Consider the following 11509-nt stretch of genomic DNA (forward strand, 5'->3'; position numbering starts at 1 on the left):
AAATAAACGTAGATTGCATGACAGGAAAACGGAGCACTTCAAATCCATTACGAGTAGCAATCACTCATCTGCTATTGCCAACCTTGTCACGTCAACTGGTCATAACATGAAATGGGATCATTTCGATATTTTGGCAAGAGGACGGTCGGGCACCCATTGCAAGATAAAGGAGACAGTGAAGAAAATGTCAGCATGCTTTTTCTTTCAGGTGCAAATTTTCCTACCATGACTTTTGTTTCTTTAATTAGTTACTTATTCTACATATAAATTTCTGTTGTTATTCAGCCGTTTGTAATTTCTGAAGTCAAGTTAAAGTCTTTTTTCTTTCTAGAAATGCGTTTCTTCTTGTTTCTTCTTGTGTCATATAAACGTGTCAAAAAACCATAACAATAATAATAATGGTAATAATCAACATCATCATCATTATCATTATTATTACTATTATTAATGTTGATAGAATAAAACATAAATGTATACAAATCTTGAAAATGCACATATTTTTCTTTAAACGGGAGTGCTTGACAAAATACATAATACATTTTCCTGAGGGAGGGTTTAAAAAGAACTTTCAGGACTCACAGAGAAGCCATTTTTACCTCCCCAATGAAACCCGTCCAAGCATCTGTCCACTGAAAACGCCCTTCAAAAACAGCCACTTATTAAACTCTGAAGCGATGATGTGTCAAAAGTGAAAATTGGGAATACTTTTACTTAAATCCAAAAGTATCTATTCGCGAATGAGCGTCCCGGACGCTTCTTTTCAAAGGCGAGGTCGTCATAACGTTCCATTATCATTAAAACCGTGTTCTACTGCATCCTTTGTTTGCATCCAAGGAAACATGCTTAAAGCGAGGAAGCAAACAAGAAAGCATGACGCGCATCAAAGTTATGATGACAACGCTGGACACACGCATACTCAAACCCAACTAGACTAACTTAAAAATCGCCCAAATCAAGATCTAACTCACAACATCATCAAGCACAGTGATGCCAACAAGAACAGTGTCCAATCCATACCTTGCGTTATTTTATGGCTGGTTCCGCAAGCAAGCAAGATAAAACGAATCCTGTGTTCTGATTTGCTTTCTTGCCCGCTCAGGATTTTCCGCTTTGGTCTCTCACGAAAAGAGGTTCCTTTGGAACATATTAAATCCTTTATTGACAAGAATGACTACCCTCGTTCTTTTTTTTTTTCTTTTTTTATTTATCTCGACTTCGTCTCGCTTCATAAAGACGCAAAAAAGAACTTGGTTAATATCCAGTCATCTTGACTGGCTCACGTTTGGTCAATAACGGGTGTGCACGGAGCTTAATCCTTGGCTGTTAAGTGCTATTTATATTTTGGTTGCCGAAATCGAGAACTCCCATAACATCATGTAAACAGAGAGTCTACAGAAAAACGTTAATTTAACAATCATCTACAAAACAAAGCCGCGGTATGATGAACAACATTCTTCGGTAGTAGCAAATTATACGGAAAAGAACATATTTCGCCAGTCCTTTGGCCCTCCGCTGTATCGACATGTAACTCGGTGCATACGCTGTAATTCTGCAAGTTTACTCCCAAATTCAAAATCTGAGCGTCGCGCGCTGTGACCATGTTATGCAGTAGTTCAAATAAAGGAATTTCATGGGAGATTCCTACACGATCATTGTTATAGAAAGGCTTACCTAGGGTGGCTCTACGTTTCGTTTTGCTTTAGGTGTGCAGTTTTGCATGCGGCATCTACCTCTTCTAGTTTCTGGTTAATTTTTTGACATTTTAAAGTGGGTTCATGTTACATATTTTGTCCTCTACAACTCGGAACAAAACAGAAAAACATTTAAAACCCATTTAAAACAAAACCCATTTAACGGAAATGAAATTATTTGTGAAAAGGTTAACATAACGCATTACGAAAAATATGTTACACGATTGAAATGCATTATTCATTCCTTAGATGCTGACGCAAGCTGTTGAATTCAGTAACGTGTTTTCGTCGGAATCAGCACCTATATTTCATTACAAAGTCTGGCTCCAATCGCGTGCATGGGGGTATTAACCTTAGCTCCAAATAATTACTAAATTACAGTGTCAACTAGCTTGAATTTCTTTGTTTGGATTGATTTTTCAGCAAAATGCCCCCGGGGGGATTCCCGGTGGGGGTGTGCCGCCCGCTGCTCCAAATCCTGACCCTATTTCAGACCAAAAAATTGTCATATCCCACACCCTTTTTCAGACATGGCGTAGGCAGAAATTATGTTGCCATTACTTGGATTAGAGCGCCAACAAAAAGAGTTTTTAAAACCAACCTCGAATTTGCATATTACGACAAATACGTTCATACATTCCCTCGAAAACCATACCCGAATTCAGACTAAGATAGGCAACCCTGAAAACGGCGCAAAAACCCAACCCTTTGGGGCGGGACATACCCATAAGGTAAATATAAGAGAGTACCCCCGGGAGCATACCCCGCGTATGGCCTAATAGACACTCAGAAAAATGTTCCAAGTGGCAGATGGGACGGCTATACCACAGGGAGCAGAGGAATTATTTGTGACCTTGATTGTAGTTATAAAATTTTACAGTTGATACAGATCGCACGATTCGCCTTGGTTTACTGTACAGTCGCCTAACATTGGATGATATTTTTTTTAGGGGAGGGGGCGTCTGTAGACTGGATACTAGCTGCAGCTATACGCGTACCTTAATGAACTCCCCCTTTGTTTTCAGACATTTGAAGTGGTTTGCAATCAACTGTTTTGTCCTTATTTCTCCCCCTGACATACGTTTTCAATATCCTGTCGATACCGGCAAGAAGACCTCAGAAGAGAATACGTCATGATACCAGTCCTATCAACATATTTTTTAAAATACCCCCGCTGAGGGTTTGAAACCCTGACCCTGTATAGGACAAAAAATCCTAAAATACATACCTTGTTTAGGAAAACAACCTCAACTGAACATACCGCGGAGTTAGTACGTGTGCTTCATTACTGCCCGGGGGGTACTCCTAAGAATTCTTGGTGGGAGTGTACCGCCCGGTTCTCCAAATCCTGACCCATTTTCCGACAGATATGTTCATACATTCTTCTAGTTTCCTCGAAAACCATACCCGATTCCAAACCAAAATGGACAAAGTCTATACCTTTTTTCAGCCCAAAACGTGAAAATCATACCCTAAGGGAATACCCCCGGGAGTACTGAAATTGGCATCAATGTTATTACCCTGTTTAGGACAAAGGTGCCTTCTTGTTTTAAAGGTATTTATTGGCAATTACCACATAGAGCAAATTCCCGATGTATTCATTGCTTTTGTATACTAGGAGTGGAAAGACATTTCTCTATCAAAACAAATCAATCCTGCGAGACATACCCTATTATTATTACTTATGATTAGGACAGACTTACACGAAATAGTTACAAGAAGCTGGGATACATTGAACTGAACCATGGAAAGCTATTCTTTATGTCGACATCTCCTTAGAAGTCCTTTGATATATTATTTTGACTTTTGTGTGACACATACAGGAACGGTCACTCGCATTTCAACCTTAGAACATATTAGAAAACCTATGGCTTGACCGACCCTTTTTTTAATATATGTTTATACTGGGGTTATAAAGGCTTAAATAGCTACACTTTTGCCCCAGTGCACAGTTGTCGGCACGTTCTTTTTAGGTCTTAGCTCAGCGTGTTCAGGCTTCCTTTAAAAAAACCTGTCTTCGAAACGTCAACGAGATTGTCCATTATTTATTTTCAAAATTTTCTTTACGATTGATTTTCACATACGGCGCTATCAGTAATCGGAAATGCTTATTCGGGTATTCAGTGCCTTGAGTATGGACCCTTTGCATAGGTTACACATAAATCAAAGTTTCAAAGAACTTACCTGGTCTATCGAAGAAGAGACAAATTTTCTTCAGCGTAAAACGATATGACAGGGATCGGACAAATTGTTACGCCAATTTCAATCGGAAGTCAGGGTCAAACATTACATAACCCTGTGCCCTGGGAGTCCTTCTTGTTAAAAACTGTTAGGTTATAAACCTCAGCCAATCAGTGGAACCACTCAGCGACGTAATATCGACAGTATCTACAAGTTGATCAAACGTGATTCTTCTTCCATAAGCGGCAGTGCTTGGCGTAAAACTAGCTGGAACTCAAGCTAATTCAGTTTGCCCTAACCTCGTCCGCAGGACTTTTCCTTTAGCCTCCCATGCAGACTTTCTTAGGAGTTCTTGTGGGGCAGGAACGCGTGACGAACCCTTAAGAACATCTGCGTGGGAGGCAACACGCGTTCCTGCCCCACGAACGCGTGACGAATCGAACCAACCTCGTTCCCAGGGTTCTCTCCTACCCGTCCCTACGGAGCGAGTAGGAGAGAGAACCTGGGAACAAGGTTGGTGACGAACTCCTTGGAAAGTCTGCGAGGTAGGCTACTACCAGCTGCTGTTTGGGAAATGAGCCGGCGATCCTCCCCCGAACAGACAGTGGCTTCTCAGGGAGAACCGAGAGAGCGGCAGAAATCGAACCTAGAAATACCCTAGGGACGAGGTTAATTGTACGGTTTTCGATGAGTATCACAAATAAAATTTACTATGTCTGATTCTTTTCTTGTTTTCTTTGATTTTGATATCTTGTCTACTTAAAAGGAAAAAATCCTTTAGGTTTTTATTGTGTCATTTTGATTTTAAATTTGTCGCGTTTAATTTCCAAAATTTATCGCGTTTGATTTCTCAAATAACACTTTTGATTGCCAAAATTTGTCGCGTTTGATTTTTCAAATGACACTTTTGATTTCCGAAATTCATCGCGTTTGATTTCTAAAGAGAACACTTTTGATGAACCTAAGCTATCAAAAGTGTCAATTGATGCCCGTAAATCAACCCCAGCATAGCTCAGGTTCTTTTTTTTTGGCCGCTGAAAGAAATCATTCTAAAACCAACAGCCACATATAACTAGGCCTTTCCCGATTGCGCTCGTAAAATCCTAAAAAAGTGCTGGCAAAAATGGCTAAAAAGTGCTCAAAATCTCAAAATAGTGCTCAAAAAGTGCTAAAAGTTGTGAACAGTTACCTCTAAGCTTTTCGTAAATATGTCAATTTTTACTGAATTAATTAACAATCTATTTTGCGTATTGTTATTCGACAGGTTGTTACGAAAGGTTGATAGAATATAGAACAATAATATTTTTAAAAAACTAAAGCCGGTTGCGAATAAATTCAGCAGTACTAGTGCAAAGCCTAGACATCAGATGATTTAAAAATTTGAGATGACACACGCATGATACATCAGCCAATCAGAAACTTCTGCTCTCACGCTCAGTAAGGATAAGTCCAAGTGCCTTTCCATGACAACGGTCTTTTATTCTTGACAACATCATTAGTTATTCAAATTTATGACCTGGAACACGATTCTCGTTGCGAGCGACACACAGTTTTTGCTTTAAAATGTTTTAGAAGACATATGTTGCTCGAAATTTGCTCAAAATGTGAAATATTGCTCAAATGTTGCCCAAAGTGCGAAAAAGTGCTTAAGGGTGCTCAGAATGCAAAATGGTGCTCCAAACTCAAAAAAGTGCTCAAAAGGTGCTCAGCGCAATCGGGAAAGGCCTACATATAACTAAGGCGATCGTCTACAAGCTGTTGTGATGACATTCATCCAAACGGTTTGCTTTGAATATCTTGTTCTTAGAAGAGGTCCCTGGAGATCGAAGGATCGATGTTTTTTAGTTGGAAAATTTTGCAAGATTTTTTTGGTTGCCTTGATAAGTTGATTTGAGTAGGGATGTTTTGTCGCCTTCCGATCACGTCACTTCAAATTCGGAGTGCCTCCTCTGAGGAAGATGTCTGCCCCCTGGGGATTCTTACTAATTTTTCACCTTTTTAAAAAATATATACTGGAATGAGCGTTTGGCGTGACACAGTTTTTGACAAAATCTATAGCTCCATGAAAACAGTAGCTAGAAGAGCAACTAAAATTCGAAATCAATACTGGACCGGGAGCCTGATTAAAAACCATTTTAGAAAACCTATTTTAATCAGCACTACCAAAGCTTATTTCAAAATGACCTCAGTTTTCCATCCGGTGATAACCTTCCTCTGATGTAAGCCCCTCCGTTTATAAGCCCTCCTAAAAACCCTTTCGAAGATGTATAAACCCCCCTGGGATATAAAACTCTCCGTTTATAAGCCCTCCTAAAAACCCTTACTAAGATGTATAAACCCCCATGGGATATAAGTCCCTCCGTTTATAAGCCCTCCTAAAAACCCTTACTAAGGTGTATAAACCCCCCTGGGATATAAGTCCCTCCGTTTATAAGCCCTCCTAAAAACCCTTACTAAGATGTATAAACCCCCCTGGGATATAAGTCCCTCCGTTTATAAGCCCTCCTAAAATCTCTTACTAAGGTGTATAAACCCCCCTGGGATATAATCCTCTCCGTTTATAAGCCCTCCTAAAATCCCTTACTAAGATGTATAAGCCCCCATGGGATATAATCCCCTCCGTTTATAAGCCCTCCTAAAAACCCTTACGAAGATGTATAAAACCCCCCTGGGATATAAGTCTCTCCGTTTATAAGCCCTCCTAAAAACCCTTACTAAGATGTATAAATCCCCGTGGGATATAATCTCCTCCGTTCATAAGCCCTCCTAAAATCCCTTACTAAGATGTATAAACCCCCCTGGGATATAAGTCCCTGCGTTTATAAGCCCTCCTAAAAACCCTTACTAAGATGTATAAAACCCCGTGGGATATAATCCCCTCCCTTTATAAGCCCTCCTAAAAACCCTTACTAAGATGTATAAACCCCCTCGGATGTAAGCTTCTCCGTTTATAAGCCCTCCTAAAACCCATTACGAAGATGTATAAACCCCCACGGATGTAAGCCCGTCCGTTTATAAGCCTCCTAAAACCCCTTAAGAAGATGTATTAACCCAGGATTTATTAGTTGCAGTTCACGGTATCTCTACCTGAGGACCCTGAGGAGAATGATATACTAGTATACTACTCGTAGTAGGGGAAATTTGTGTCTAAATTGTCCTTAATGGTTTCAAGAAATGACTACATTGCAGTGAAAATATATTTTCAAGTGCCTCATCAAGCTAAGGCGGCAATGATTTTAGCGCGTTGACTGCGTTGCAAAGCTGTTCCATTCCACTTCATTCTCATTTTCGCAAATATAAAAGAAGGCGGCCTGGGCCTAGCCCAGCCTAAAGACTAATTAGATATTCATTATGCGTAGCAAAATTGTAATTCATCTTACTTTTAATGTGAGTGCGTTGATAGCCTGCGTAGCAAGCGTTTCTGGGCGGTTTAGGAGCAAAGAACAAGGAACAAGAGTCAAAGACCGCGCGAAAAATGGTTCTCGTTTAATTTCTCTCGCGATCAAAACCAAGACTCCCCTTCCACGGTCTCTTTTTGCTCCGAAACCAAACGGAAACGCTTGCTACGCAGGCTAGTGCGTTGAAGCTATTTAATAACGTTTAAAAATGACAAGGTATTTTCCATTTGTTTTCCATTTAGTTTTAAATTTTTCTCACGGCAACTGTTACGCCTACCATTAGTGCCGCTGATTTACCATTTTTCCGTTCAAATTCTGCTCGAAGATGCTTTATTCTGCCAGCAGAATGCTCGCCTCAAAAATCGCTTATTCTAATTTATCCAACCTACCATTGGTTAGCTGACCAGGGATTAGCGTCAGCTTAATCAGATCTTCCAGCAACGGGAATTTAACCAAGGGTTAGTTAACCCATGGGTAGCAAATTTAACCAACCGTTACCAGCAACCGGGGGCCTGATGTTTTGTGTAAATGGCGAGCACCCGAGGTCACAAACGACTAATGGAATATAATAGAATTAGTCATAACAAAAGCTTCTCAAGGTATGTAATGTCTTATCCCCTTCGCCTGCGACCAGGCTCTGTAGCGGAGTAAAAGGCAAAAAACGGAGTGAACAGCGAAAAAAAATCGGCCAGGAAAGGGAGGGGAGTGGTGGAGCGTGGTCCCCGGCTATTTCCCTTTATATTTATCTAAACAATAGACTACTAAAAACTCACGTGAATGCAACCTTTGAATTAATGACAGCCGCTGTTTCCGCTGGGTCTTCCTCTGCTGTTATTGAGTTATTGCAAATCCATCAGCTTGGTTTATGAGAAATTACGATGTAGAGTTGTTATAAATTGCGACAATGTTATTCAGTGCAGTTTAAGACAGAACAGTCGACAAATCGGAGAGATTTTTAAAAAAAAGCGACTGGTCAATGAGAGTGTTAGCTCGGTACCAATCCTCTTATTATCCATCATAAATCAAAATGGCGTCTGACACACCATTCAAGACGAGAATTTTCTCGACACACATCAGATAAATCTACGATGGTCGACAAACAGTAATATCCCCGATGGCTGGCATTTTTCAGATATGTAATAACCAGTTCTATTTATAAAAGCATGTAAAAACGCAATTCAACGTACGGTTCCTATTCAAGGAATCTACAACACAATAATTATTTATACCAGGTTGCAAACATAAGAACCTACATTTCTCGTTTTCAACGAGCGGTTTCTTCTTAAAAGCGTTCTAAATAAATGAATCGGGTAACCTCTCTAGCCAATCACCTTTTCCTTTATTTCTTCAAGCCACAAAATATTGAATGGTTCATTACAGTGACGTCCAATGCAAAATCAAGGTTTCAAACCCGAGTATTTCAAAGCAAAAACATTTATCTGCGGTCGTTCGTGCGTTTGTTTTTTGGCGTTTTAACTGGTCAAACCTTTTGCTATATATTTTCTTTAAAACATAAGTATTGTAATTAATTATTTGTACCCACCTTGCACCTTCTATAGCTTCTGGGGAAAAAAAAGCAGGATGTTAGCAATTGGACCGGTAATTTCAGTGTATGAAGATTTACATCGTCGCTAAGAGCTGCGGAAGGGTTTGTAAAGTCGTCACTTCTTGTTTACCCAAGCGACTTATTTATTCATAACTCACGAAAATATCAAAACAAAAACCTTATGCGGTAAAAAAGACTGCTTGGTGATGGGTTCCTAGGGTAAAATCCATAAATTTTAATGGAAAAAAAAAAGACAGCATTAATGCAGCATCCTGGACAACGAAGCTTTTTACTTAGAAGCCGCCGTGTCTGTTACAATGTTGGTATAAAACATGAATTAATCGTTCAAGTGCACTTCACTTTAATGTTATCCAGCACGTTCGTTTTTTCATTTTATTTTTGGCGGGCCAAAATCAAACAAAAATAAATAACGAAAGAATGTTTTTCAACAAAGGAGCTAGTTTAAACTGCTCAATACGTACACCAGCGATGTTATTGTCTTCTGTAATTCAGTACGGGTATGGTGACATTTAAAGGGCGTCAACAGAAGAACGGAAAGCTAAGGTCAACTGGAATAAACCATAGCTTAAAACAAAATGCACTGAATGTCAAGAAGTTCTTACAAAATGCCTAAATTAAAGTGCCTATCCGTTGTATAATATCCAAAAGCCATATGAATTATAAAATAATCAATAATTTATTAATTATCTATTGTAAAGAAATGGAAATGAAATTGTTGTTTAAACGGAAAGGTAAATAGTTAACGTTTGACAAGATAAAATAGACTGGGTTAGTTGGTTCCCCAAGAAAGGATAGGCAAACTCGGAAAGAGCACTGTTTCCTGGCCTGACATGGATCAAAGTCAAGGCGGAGTACGGGGCTGTTTACCGTTTACAAAAAGTTTCCGGAAAATCCGGTTTGAAAATAAATGGAACACGACTTTTTGGTTCATTTCAGCTGAAAATTTCCGGGAACAACGGAACATCTGAAAAGGTAGTCCTGTATTTCCGGACGAAATGTTCCAAACGGAGATTCGAGTTTCGTTGGAACCCGGTAAAAGCTCGGTAAAAAATGGCAAATGGTAAAATGCGATTCCGGGACGAAATTTACTAGTCCTGAATTTTGCCTATCATTTCCCCAAATTCGGCAAACTGTGAACCGTACACGTTTGCCCATGTAAATGCCGGATTTTTGAACAGTTCCAGTTCCCGGGACAAAAAAAAGAAGCCATTGTTACAACTAAAAGTACAACCATTGCAAGTGATCTATATCTGATGTTATACACTCGAAAAAAAATAAAGCCATTGAAAGACTACTCTCTTAGCCGCTTTTAATTAAAACCTAATACCAAATTTTAACTTCTCATTTGTTGTTCCTACACATTTCCTATAGAATCATGGGGAGAAATCAAGGATCAGTTAAATTCTCGTGTGATCATTTCCTTAATTCTCGTGACTACTCCGTTTTACAGTTAAAAATTGACATCACGAGGAGAAATTTGATTTTGATCACTCTTAAGGTAACGGATGATACACTGCGACTATAGAGAAGCCAATTGTCACGCCACGCGGTTAAAACTAGTTGTGGCAGCAAAACTTCTTGTTGAAAACTAGGCAGCAAAACTCCTTGCTAAGTTTATTTTCTCTTTTAAAGACGATTTACCTGAGAGTTTCAACCAAAGCACTCCCCAGTGAGGCAAAAAGTCCAATTCCGGTTGATGTCCGTAGCTCAAAAAAGCTGTTGCTTAAGCTCCCTAATGCCTTAGATAGGCATCCGCCTTATACAAAGTGAAGGAAGTTGCTGAAGAACTGAAGACACTATCTCAAGGTTTTCCCTTTAACGGGGTTTCAAACTTGGAGAGGAATAGTGTAACGGATGATACGCTGCGACTGTAGGAGAAGCCAATTGTCACGCGGCTAAAACTATTTGTGGCGGCGAAACTCCGTGTGAGCGGGTATATTTTACTGGTCGATCATGAATCAACTACGACCACGAAACTATTGACGATAATCGAACCGTAAACTGAAATATAATGCAACGTAACAAATAATTACTAAAAGCTAAAGTACAATTACAATTATTATAGTTTGGCTAACAGATAATATAACATTTTGCTAACATTCCAATCATATTTTCATTTTCGTAGCTATTCCGGTATGAAAACCTTGCCAAAACGCGTAATAAGACAAAAGAAATATACTTATTGAAATACAGGAATAATAAATTTACCAACTAGAATATTAGACTAAATATACTTCATGAAAGGAATAAAATCAACTAAATTTGGGTACGCAGGAGTAAAGAAACCTTCCCAAAAACAATAATGGTTGCTTCCTGCGAATAATACGATACTAAGAAACTAACAAAATAAATCTGAGGACGGACTACGTTTGCAAACGCATGAAAACTAAATAAACTAAAAGAAATGAGATTCCCACGCCGAACTAAAAAGTAAAAACCTACTTGAAACTCAAAAAGGCGTAGTCACGTAATGGTACGAGATACTGAGTATTACAACAACTTCTTGCAGGAATATACTTTATGAGTTGCCAGATAGACAAAACTACAGAAGATAAAATGTACTTACATATCGGTTCCCGCTTGCCTCTAAGTACCAAGAAATGAACTATCCAAATAGACTACAACGATGTACCGCATGAAGACGACGAAATCCAACTAAAACTAAACTTAGG

Source organism: Porites lutea, chromosome 1 (assembly GCF_958299795.1).
Source record: "Porites lutea chromosome 1, jaPorLute2.1, whole genome shotgun sequence".
In the NCBI taxonomy this organism is placed as follows: domain Eukaryota; kingdom Metazoa; phylum Cnidaria; class Anthozoa; order Scleractinia; family Poritidae; genus Porites; species Porites lutea.